Genomic DNA, 12095 nt, shown 5'->3' with positions numbered 1-12095 from the left:
TGCTGACCCCAGAACACGCTGGAGGGCACCCCCTGGAGGGCACCCCCCTGGAGGGCTGCCATCATTCTGGGCTGATCCCAGAACCCGCTGGAGGGCACCCCCTGGAGGGCTGTCATGATTTCATGCTGACCCCAGAACCCGCTGGAGGGCACCCCCTGGAGGGCTGTCATGATTTCATGCTGACCCCAGAACACGCTGGAGGGCACCCCCTGGAGGGTACCCCCCTGGAGGGCTGCCGTGATTCCATGCTGACCCCACAGCACTGAGTAGAGTTCTTGTGAAGTGGCTTTCTGAATAAGGTGATCTGGCTGCAGAGAAGGAAGACAGATCATGGACCATGGCACAGTGTGGTTTAAGCATTAATTCCAGAGGGACAAAACCCATGGAATCTCTGCTCGCCGGACTTGAATTTTCTCTACTATATTTGTAGAGAAAATATTTCCTTGAGTTGGGCTTAATCTTTCTCTATAGTCAGACAAGAAACTCTTTTTCTCAGTGCTGAAGTAAGCAAATGAGCGCCATGGTTCAAGAAAGTCAACCATGGTTAAGATTTCCGAAATTTAAGCACAAGTGCACAGGCAAAGAAAAGAACCAAGAAGAATAATTAACTATCATTGCCTCCACTTACTGGGGAGCTTTGGTGGCTCAGGTGTAAAGAATTGCACTGTCGGTACCGAGGTCTATGATTCGAAGCCACCAGCTGCTCCGTGAGAGAAAGATGGGCAGTCTCCTCCCGCGTGATTTACTGCATCTGAAAACCCATCGGAGGGTCAGCTGTGGGTTGATTCCAGCTTAATGGTTCACAGCAATCACGACAGCTTCCGCTCAGTGGGGACCTTGGCGGCATAGGGGTTACGTTCCTAATACAAAGGCACAGGGTTTGGATGCATCGACCGTGCCCCGGGAGTACATGGACAGTCACTTCCTGTGCAGTTCCAGCCTCTAGAAGCTGATGCCAACTCCACCCCTCCATGCTTCCACATCTTAGCAAGTTTTGATGGTCTAGTAGTAAGGAGTTGTGCTGCCAATCCAAAGGCAGGCAGTTCAAATCCACTAGCAACTCTGAATGAGACAGATAGGCAGTCTTCTGTGTGATTTACTGGAGGGTCAGTTAGGAGTCAGTCTGGACTATGGCATGTAACAAGGACAGCTGATATGTTTACTCAGTAAACAGTAGAAGTAAAGAAAGTTCAGTAACAGAAAATGAGTGTTGTTTTTAGAAGACAAAGCAAATGCATATTTTAGAAAATATTTAACTCTAAGGAAAATGAGTAAATTTTATTAAACTCTACTTGGTATTTTCAATGAGCAAATGTGTTCTTTTAAAAAGACTAAGTAAAAAAGAAATCTGGCTGAAATATAGAAAAAGAAAACAAGCAAGCTAGAAATAGAAAATAGTAAGAAATTAAAACAGCAGAGCAGAATTGAAATATTTTTTTCAAAGCAGCAGAGGACAGAATCAATAAAGCGGAAAATCGAGGTGTAAATATTGAGGATGAATTTAAGAGGCATGTAAGATGATGTGGGAACGATGACGACAGTGGCCTTCTCTCCGCAAACTGAGAATATGTGGAGAGTGGGGAGCAGGTCACAGAAACTTGGAATCTTCATTGGAATTGGAATTAATAATCCTGTAAAAGGCAGTACACGTCAAATTAACACTACAGATCAATGATCGAGAGGAACTATTTTTATAAAGATTGTTTCAGTGGTTATTTTGTGAATAATTGAGGGATCAAATAAACACAGATGCTGACATCCCTGAGAAGTAGATGAAAGCATTTGCACAATTCTTTAGCAAAACTCAGGAACTTGAATCTAGGGACAGAAACACCGTCTACGTCTAGCTTTGAGAGAAGCAGCAAATATGTTAGAACACATTACAAAACCAGCTGGAAATGCAAGGATTGACCCGGATGTGTCTTGCGCACGTGCACACGAGTGGAAAGAAGCAAGAACAGTCCCCTGATTCAAGATCAAGTTCAACAGCACGCCTGGTGTGAGAGCACCATGGCCTTGGTGTTGGTGCACTGAGCATAGATGACATACATTTCTAATTACAGTTCCTTCTCCTGTACTGTGTCTGAATCAACCTACTGTAGAATGTTAGTTCTGTACTTTATTTGCAAGTTAACATTTTAATAATTATCATAAATAGTTGCCTAATTTGCATATTCTGGTTCATAATCCAACTGTTCTGTGGATCAACCCACAGTTCTCTTATTATTCATGCCAAGACTTCTATATTAGTCTGAATAATCTCTCCTAGACTGCATTTCTGTTTCCAGTTCTGAGTACTCTAAATATAGTGCCTTTTAATCAAAAGATTGAATCATGCATGTACTGGTATAATAATCTCTCTGACCCACTATTCCACTGAAGCTCATTTTTATTATTGTGTAATTACCAACATTTCTATGTAGTATCTTTTTCTGCTTTCATAATCCAGTGAGTTTGGGATCCTAAAAAGGAGATTCAAATGATTCATCTTTTTTTTTTTATTTTAGAGGTTGCTCTAATACGATGGAACATAAGAGCAGGAAAAGAAGTTACCTTTTGAAAATCAAATTTTAACTTTCGTATAAAATAGACAAAGAAGTAGAAATTGATGTTATAAAGACAAAAAGTGCAGGAGAGACCCACAAGGTTAAGAATTTGGCCAGAATATGATGAATGAGGTCTCATATTTTTATTACAGGAAGGATTTTCCAGCACATCATACACATTTTTACTAGAGTTTGGAAATTCTTCTAAGAAACACTAAGTACTTCGTTGTTCTTGTTGTTGTTGTTATGTGCCTTCGAGTCGTTTCCGACTCATAGCGACCCTATGCACAACAGCCCTAAACCCTGCTCTATCCTGCGCCAACCGCACTGCCTCTGACACACCCATCCCGATTACCCCAGTCACTGAATCAATCCACCTCATAGAGGGCCTTCCCCTCCTGCGCTGTCCCTCCACCCTCCCAAGCATGATGTCCCTCTCCAAGGACCCGTCCCTCCTGGCAACATGTCCAAACTATGTCAGACGAAGCCCCAGAATCCTTGCCTCCAAGGAGTAGCTCGGTTTAATCCTCTCCAAGATGAATCTGTTTGTTTTCCTCGCAGTCCATGGTACATTCAGTACTCTTCTCCAGCACCACAGCTCAAAAGCATCCACTCTCCTTCTGTCCTCCCTAGTCATTGTCCAACTCTCTGATGCATAAACTTTTATTTATTTGTATCATGGCTTAGTGGTAAGGAATTGCACTGGCAACACAAAGGTGCTCAGTTCAGATCCGCCAGCTGCCCGACAGGAGAAAGATGCTGGATAATCCAGTGGAGTGTCAGCTCTGGGTCGCTTCCGGCCTCACAGCTGTAACTCAGGGTAATAAGAACAGCCACCAAAACGCAGTATGTGACTAATGGGCTCCTGCTCATACTTCTTTTCCGTTCTGTTCTTGTCAGATGTTTAGGGAGCTTTGGTAGAGCAGTCTGTAGGGAACTGTACTGCCAGCCCAAAGGCTTCACTTCTCTGGTGGTTCAAATCTACCAGCCGCTCTGAAAGAAAACCGGGCAATACCTGCCTTCACAATTTACAACTGGGAAACCCCACGAAAGGTCAGCTCTGAGTCAATTCCGATTTGACGGAATGAGAGAGAGGCCAAGTATATGGTAAAGTGTGCTGATAGTGTAGTTTTGTCTGTTTTTTTAAATGATACTAGTTTATTTACAAAAATTCTAATACCTTGTTTTTCCGGAACAGATTCTTCCAACTTTCCCACCCACCAAATTGCACAACTCCCTGATTAATCCTCCCTCCCCCTGCACATCCTCACCCCTCTGCTTCCAACCCACCCTTGGATCCTTATCCTCTCTCTACAATAATGGTTTTATACAATATTTATCCTTGTGGGACTGAGTTAGTTCACTCAGCATAATGCTCTCCAGTCCCTCCAAACTTAGGTAATAATTTACAAAATCATTGCTCCTGCGTGCTGTGTAGTATTCCATTGTGTGAATGTACCATAATTTCTCAAATTTGAGTGAACTATTTTTTAAAAACCTCCAACATTATAAAGTGATAAAAGCCTTTCTCTTATTCACATGCATATTCTCTGCTTTTTACCATTTAATGTTAATTGAATTGATTAAGAGGTAGTATTTTGCTCCATCTAATTGTGAATATATTTGTTACTCCTTTCCCCTGACTTAATTGTACTTCCTTTTCGAGGTGGAAGCTGGGTCCGCTGTTCTTGATGCGGATTGGGGTGGCCAGACTCACTTGAGTTTGCTGCTTGACTCTGGCAGGTGACTGGCTGCCTCTCTCCGGCCTCTTGGCCTGTGGTTCCTAACGGAGCGTCTGATGAAGGAGTGGTGGCTGGGGCGGCAGGCTTGGGGCACTGCGGTGCTGTCATCTGTCACTCACTTCTCAGTTCGTGGGGGCACTGGGCACGACGCAGCCAAGCGCTGCCCAGCCCTCTGCCTCCCTGTGGCCAGTGCGGGGCAGGCAGCTGTGAACCCCGGTTTCCACTGGATGATCTTCGGAAGCCCCAAGAGCCACAAAGGCTTCTGGAGCCTCAGGCAGACGTTTTCTTCATGAACTCAGGAAAACCCTGAGCCGTTCTCCTTGGGCGAAGAGTAGCGGGAGAGGCATGTGGTGACTGACCTGAGAAGTAGCAGCCACGAGAAGAGGGGCGTGAGCCCACTGGGACTCCTCCCGTTTGATTCCCGTGGAACAAAGGCTCGCTCTCCTGGCAGCAGCTGAAGCGCTGACCCCTGGCATGGTTGCTGTGGTGGGTGCCCTGCTGTTGGCCCTGGCTCCCAGCACCTCTGCGTGCAGCTTTGCCTGGCAGTGTCCTTTCCTCGCCGTCTCCCCTGGACACCAGCCGTTGTTGCACGCCCTCGTTGAGGGTCTTCCTCACCTTCTTTGACCCCACCTTCCCAAGCAGGTACTGGACTCTCGGCCAGCGTGTCTGAGACAGTGTGTTAGCATCCTTGCTCCAAGGAGCACCTAGCCGCACCACTTCTCAGGCAGATGGGTTTGCTCTTTCGGAAGTCCGTGAGAAACTCGCGTCTCTGCCACCACCGCCAATTCAAAGACAATAATTTTTTGTTCTTCATTTATTGTCCTGCTTTTGATATATATGAAGCAGTGGACACTCCGTGGTGTGGATCAGGTGCACAGATACACTTGCTCTTATTTAAGCTGATGCACTTTACAGAGGTCCTTGATGGTAGATGTGCCCAATTCAGTGCATCATCTGACCGCTGATTCAAGGGTGTTCATTGTGGATCCGTGTAGAATGAAACCTCTTACCCAGATAGCGTGATGTGGTTTATTGTTCTACCTGTGAGAATCTCTATTTTCTGCAGCCAGATCCGTATGATCCACATAATTGAACGCTTTTGTAAGTAAACATCTTCTCAGTATTCTTGATTTCTGACAAGATCGAACTGATGTTAGAAATTCTATCCCTAATGATGCCTCTCACTCCATGGCTGCTTCTGAATTGATCTGAGTTTCTGGAAGCTCTCTGTCCATGCTCTACTGCAGCTGTTGCTTAAAAATCTTTATCAAGACTTTATTTCCATGTGGTATTAATGTTATTGTTTGATCACTTACACATTCAGTTTTATCACTATTTGAAAGAAAAAAAAGACAAGGCCAGTTGACCTGCAGACTTCTTGGCAGGAAGGAGAGAGCACGTCCAGGGCTCCGCCGTGTGTCAAAAGGCTTCAGCTGGTAGTCCATCGATTCCTGGACCTTCCTTCTGCCGGTGCTGCCTCACCTTGTCTTCTTCCATTACCATCTTTGGTGCTTCCTGAAATGGTTTGATGTTACACACTTCTTTTTGTTACAGTGATTATCTCTTGTCATATTTTCTGCTTCATTCAACTCTTTTCCTACACAATTCGACATTGAATGGTCTCAGTTCTTGAACTTGGAAAACGTCAAGCGTGCACTTCCTTTTTGGTTTGTCTCTCTCCAGGATTGTTCACATTTCCTGATAGTATTTTCATTTCCTGAGCTGCCCTCTCCAGTGTTGTGTTCAGCAATCTGCATCAGTTCCTCCTTTTGCTTTATTTTGTCTCTGCTCCAGAGTAAATTTAGTGACAAGAGTTACTTCTGTCATCATTTTTGTCTTTTCTGTGTTTTTAATGACCTTTTGCTTTCCTCATGTATGAAGTTTTTAACGTCATTCCACAACTCGCCTGGCCTTCTGTTGCTAGTGTTGAGTACATGAAGTCTACTCTTGAAATGGTTTTTAAATTAAAACTCTGAAAAAACTCATTGCCATTGAGTTGGAAGCAACTCATAGCTGACCCTCCTGCGAGTTTTTGAAAGCTGTAAATAGCATGAGAGGAGCCTGGGCCTCCACCGTCCTGTATTTCACAGAGGATGGTGAGTCCTGCCAGTTAGCTGGTCTGTGTCTAGAAGCTCTGCGGAAGTCTCTTTCTCTCTTAGGGAACACTTTTCCCCCTCTTGGCCCAGTGGGGAAGGTATCAGATTGCTTAACAAAAGGTTGTAGGTTTGAATCCCTCAGCAGCTCCAAGGAAGTAAGATGTATAGTCTCCTGCAAAGAAGTACAGACTTGGGAACTGCATGGAGGACCACTGTGAGTAGAATTTGTTCAATGGTAGTGGCCTTTATTAATAATGCTTTTGTGGCAAAGTGGATTTTACGGTGGGCTGCCGGCTGAAAGGTCAATAGTTTACATCCACCCGCCACTTCAGAGGGTAAGCAGGAGACTAGCATGCTTTTTTTTTCTTTTTATTTAATTTTCACAACTTCTGCACACTGTGTTTTCAGCTTTCTTTGTCTTTAAAAGAATTTGTCCTTTGTAATTTAATTCTTACTTGAAAATTTTACATTCTCAAACAAAACATATTGCTCTCAAGTTGATTCCAACTCTTGAAACCCTTGATTGGCTTTCCCAGGCTGTAAGTCCTAACAGGAAGAGAGTATCTCATTGAGCAGCTGGTGGACTTGAACTGTGTCACTTTGGGTTGGCAGTATAGTTCCTTACCACTAGGCCACCAGAGTTCTGACCAGTAGTAGTCCATTTAAGTTACTTTAAACTTGGAATACTCATTTCCATTGCATCAGACCACGTCACAGGGAACCGTGCAACACATTTCCGAGGCTGTAAATGGCCCAGGGAGAGCTCAACCAGCTTTCTCCAGACGAACTGGAGGTGGAGTCCAACTTCAGGCAGGCGTGGCCTTTCCATTAGCAGCTACCTTGCTGAGCTACACCCAGCGTGCTCCAACTCGCTGTAGTTGTACATAAGGTTGGAACTGACCCAAAGCTGACCCTCCAGCAGGTTTTCAGAGGCAGTTACTTGCACAGGAGGAGGTTGCCCATCCTTCTCCCTCTGGTGCCTAGCAGACAGGCGTCAGGAGTTTAAGCTCATGTTCAGTGAGTTCCCGTTTCCTTGACCTGTAATCCTTTCATCCCACATTTCTATTCCCCGATCGATATTTGCAGCAGTCACTCAGCACTTTTGAGTAGTTCCACATAAGCACACGAGGATCTCAGATTTACTGTATCTGTATCATCTCTCACTACAGTTCTGAGGAGTCAGCTCGTATCTTTCGTCTTCTACTCCCGTCTGCCGGTCTGTTGGACTGTCGAGGAGGACGTGTCCCCGTGGTACCACCATGATTTTAAACACCAGCAGGGTCACCCAGGTGAATAGGTTTCATCCAAGCCTCCAAAGACCGCCGAGGATGCCTGGCCAGCTGCTTCTAGAAATTGGCCAGCGGACTAGTTTTGGATAACAACAGAACATTGATCCGGAAGAATACTCTCATTTTGAACTAGGGAAGTTCAATGCATTTTCAAAATAACCTTGGAAACGTTTTAGAAAATAAAGATTCCTAGACCTCGCATGTGATTAAATCTTAACACCTACCCCATCATTCCCATTCGCCTTTTCTGTCTGTCACCCTATTGGACAAACACGTACAGACACCCCGTAGGCGAGTTGTGTTGAGTCTAAGCTGGCCATGCACCACCTTGTAGTGAAAGCGCGAGGCAGAACCGAGACACACCAATTCGACCTTTTAATCCTGGTTATTTTACCCCTCATATATTTTCCCTAATATATTCTGCACCTTTAAATCCATGAAATGCCAAGAGAGAGGACAACGGTACCTCGAAATGACAATGTTTATATTATCTGTGTTATTATCATAACTTAGATAGTTATACTCCTGAGTATATCTTATCTCTAAATTATGTCTTCTTTCCATTCAGTTTAGAATCATTGATGAATCCTTCAGTGCTTACGCACATAAATAAATACATTTTAGGCCTTAGTTTATTTCTGGATCGGTTACAGTTATTTACCAATCTAAAGAAACATTTTTATACATATTAAGCTCATAAATCAAATAACTTTATGTTTTAAGACTAATTTCCATCAAATTTACTACATTTATTTTCTCATTCTTTGTATCGTTTCTGATACTGGACTTCATCGGTGTCAAGAGGACAAGAACAGCTCAAGTGCTAATATTGTACCATCCTTGCGTAATTTACAAAAGGACTCTCTTGTTAACTGGAAGTTCATCAGAGTTGAATCTTAATTACTAGGAGAAAACTTGACATTCTCAGTGACTTAGGTTTGTGGGTGAGGACACGCTCCTTTGGAGCCTTGGTGGCACAGTGTGTAAAGTACTGCCCTGCTAACAGAGGGGTGGAGGAGCTCTGGCCCCTTCGGGGAAAGGAGCTGGACTGCCAGCCTCAGAGGCACCAGCTACTCCTTGGGAAATAGATGATCCGTCTCCTTGGCAGTTTGCAAACTCTGAAAACTCACTGGAGGGTCAGCTGTCGGCGGGTTCCTGCTCAACAACGGGCCATAAGAGAAAGGCCAGGCACTTGTACCCACCGTCTTCTCACTCAGGAAAGATGGAGAGCTTCCTCCCTGAAAGGTTTAGATTTTTAGAAACCGGGAGCGGACCATCAGGAGCTGGCAACAGCTGACAGCAGTGGGGTTGTGGATGTGCCCCTCATTTGATACTAATGAACAGGACTTTTGCTCTCTTACAGAATAAAGTATGTTAATCACAGCATTTGTCATTGTTCTTGTTATGGGCTGTCAAGTGTTTGCAACTCATAGCAACTCTCTGTACAACATCCCTGAACCCTACTCTATCTTGAGCCAACCTTACTGTCTCTCACACACGATCCCCATTACCCCAGTCACTGAGTCAGTCCATCTCATTCAGGGTCTTCCTGTCTTAACGCTATCTCTCCACCCTCCCAAGCATGATGTCCCTCTCCAAAGACTGGTTCTTCCTTGCAACATGCCCAAAATATGTCAGAAGAAGCCTCTGAATCCCTGCCCCCAAGGAACAACCTGATTTCACCCTCTCTAGTGTGAATCTGTTTGTTCTCTTAGCTGTCCATGGTATAGTCAATACTCTTCTCCAGCACCACTGGAGTCTAAGGCATCAGTTCTATCTTTCCTCCGTAGTCATTGTCCAGCTTTCTGAGACATAGCACGTAATTGTGAAGACCAAGGCCTGGATCAGGTGGATCTTAGAATGGATTGCATTCACTCATTTATTGTTGACTTAAAAAGAAGTGGCCATAGATCGCGAACTGCCAGAAGTTCAAAGCAGGATTTAGAAGACGTGGTGGCACCAGGGATATCATGGCTGATGCCACGTGGATCCTGGATGAAAGTAACGAATACCAGAAGAATTTCTGTGTGTGCTTTATTGACTCTGCAAAAGCATTTGACTGTGTGGATCATAACAAATTATGGCTAACATTGAGAAGAATGAGAATCACAGAACACTTAACTGTGCTTGTGGGAAACCTAGACCTAAACCAAGAAACGATTGTGTGAACAGAGCAAGGGAACACTGCATGGTTTATAGTTAGCAAAGGTGTGCGTAAGGGTTGTATCTTCTCTCCATACCTATTTAATCTGTATGCTGAGCATATTACTCCAGGAGCTGGACTCTGAGAAAAGGAAGTGGCATCAAGATTGGAGGGAGACTCATCAATAACCTGCATCATGCAGATGATCCACCCTTGCATGCTCAAAGTCAAGAGGACTTGAAGCCCTTGTTGCGGAAGGTTAAACGCCACAGCCTTCAACGTGGATCGCATCTCAATGTGAAGAAAACAAAGGTCCTCGCCACTGGACTGATAATCAACATCATGAAAACTGGAGAAGATAGAAACTGTCAAGACTTCATCTGACCTGAATCCACAACCAGTACACTTGGAACCAGCAGTCAGGAGATAAGGAGAGGTATCACCCTGGGAAAGTCTATAGTCAGGAAACTTTCTAAATTATTGGCGAGCAGTGATTTCAGTTTGAAGACTAAGGTGCACCTGATTCAAGGTATGCTCTTTTCATTCACTTGCTGGGCATGTGAGAGATGGGCAGTGACTAAGGATGGCAGAAGAATTGATACCTTTGAACTGTGGTGTTGGAGAAGAGCACTGAACATTCCGTGGACTGCCAAAAGAACAAATAGATATGTATTGGAGAGGTTGCATCCAGGCTGCTCCTTGGAGGCAAAGATGATACATCTTTGTCTCTCATACTTTGGCCATATTGCTAGGAGAAGCTGGGGGAGTGATATCATGAGATGGAGAGATGACAAAGACAAGGGAGACCCTCCACTAGGTCAGTAGATCCAGTGACTGCAGCATTGGGCTTGGGGGTGTCAGAGATTGTGAGGATGGCACAGGGTAGAACAGGGCTCAGATTGGCTGTTCATAAGGTCACTGTGTCATCCTCGGCTCAGCAACACCTCACAATAACAACATTGATTATTTACATTGTGCTGTTGATCTCGGTTATCCGTCATAACCATTTATGTGGCAGAAACTCTTATTGTCCTCATTGATGAGGAAAACGAGACAGCAGACAGGTAGATGTTGGCTCCTGCGCTCAGTGTTGCCGCTGCCCAAACTTGATGTTTTCATCGTGATTCTGCCTTACTCCCTGTGTCCATTTAAACGAGATGTAACAGGTAATGCTTTGATTCTGTGTTTTTCTTCCTGGGAATAATGAAGTTCAGCCCACAGTCCGCAGTAGCTTAATTTCCTTTTGAGAGCTGAGCCCACTGCCTGTTTGTGTGGACTCCACTGTCTGACCTTTCTCTCTGCTGGTGTGTCCGTCTGTCCAGCCAAACACCTGTCTATCGACCTTCGCAAACATGTGTGTCCTCATTGTATTTCTAAATACAGCCTTCCATCTTCATGTGGATGTCAGTTTGTGTAGGGTGCTGTACTTTTTTCTCTAAAAGGAATTCTATTAGTAACTTAATAAGAATAACTAAATTAAAATTATGTACTTGAAAGTGTCATTTGTTTTATATAAGATTTACGTATTTGGCTCTTTACCCCTCTGTTTTCATTTAAAAAAAATAATAGTTTGAAAGTCTTACTTAGAAAACGAAATATGGCAATTAAGTAATTAGAATATTAGATAAATATGTAATAATAGAGGATATGGCAAAAACTTAAGCACCTGATGTGCCTTATTCACTTTCAGACAAGCTTTAAGATTAAAGTGAGTGGGAGAATATTGCAGGTTCTTGCCCAGAATGCCAGCTGCCTCGGTGCCATCCTCCAATTGAGTTAATCAGCGTGTCCTTACATATATTCTTTTAAAATAATTTTACCTTAAGTTGGATTTTATATTTGACAAAAAATATCAACAGTATGTTACTGTTGTTGTTGTTGTTGTTAGATGCTATCAAGTTGAGTAGGACTCATGGTGACAAAAGAGCGGAACCCTGCTCTGTCCTGCACCATCCTCTCACTTCCTGACACCCAGAGCCCATTGCAGCAGTCACCGTGTCAACCTAACTGGTTGAGGGTCTTCCTCTCCTTTGCCAACCCTTCACCCTTCCCAGCATCAGGTCCCTCTCCAAGGAATAGCTCCTCCCAGCAACATCTCCAGTTTTGCAACATTCAAGTTACATACTTTCCATGTTCAGATTATTAAACATATGCTTCATTTAAAGGACAAAGGCTTTAGTTTCATACAGCGTTCACACGGGCTGTCTTAGTACACGTTTCATGTGTCTGCTCATAACTTTGCTTTCTACTTGGTTTTGAACCAAGTCTTCCCCGCCCCC

The 12095-nt window shown here is 44.1% G+C and overlaps 1 protein-coding gene across 1 annotated transcript in view; it reads left to right on the top strand.

Annotated features, from left to right (window-relative positions):
• TBC1D5 (TBC1 domain family, member 5) overlaps positions 1–12095 on the top strand; it is a 303171-nt gene that overhangs the window by 45338 nt on the left and 245738 nt on the right. The gene's annotated exons all lie outside the window — the stretch shown is intronic.

The sequence above is a fragment of the Elephantulus edwardii genome, unplaced genomic scaffold, assembly GCF_000299155.1.
Source record: "Elephantulus edwardii isolate Elephantulus edwardi_28Jun2011 unplaced genomic scaffold, EleEdw1.0 scaffold00027, whole genome shotgun sequence".
In the NCBI taxonomy this organism is placed as follows: domain Eukaryota; kingdom Metazoa; phylum Chordata; class Mammalia; order Macroscelidea; family Macroscelididae; genus Elephantulus; species Elephantulus edwardii.
Note: the sequence above shows the minus strand (reverse complement) of the source record. Positions and strands in the feature narration are given on the sequence as shown.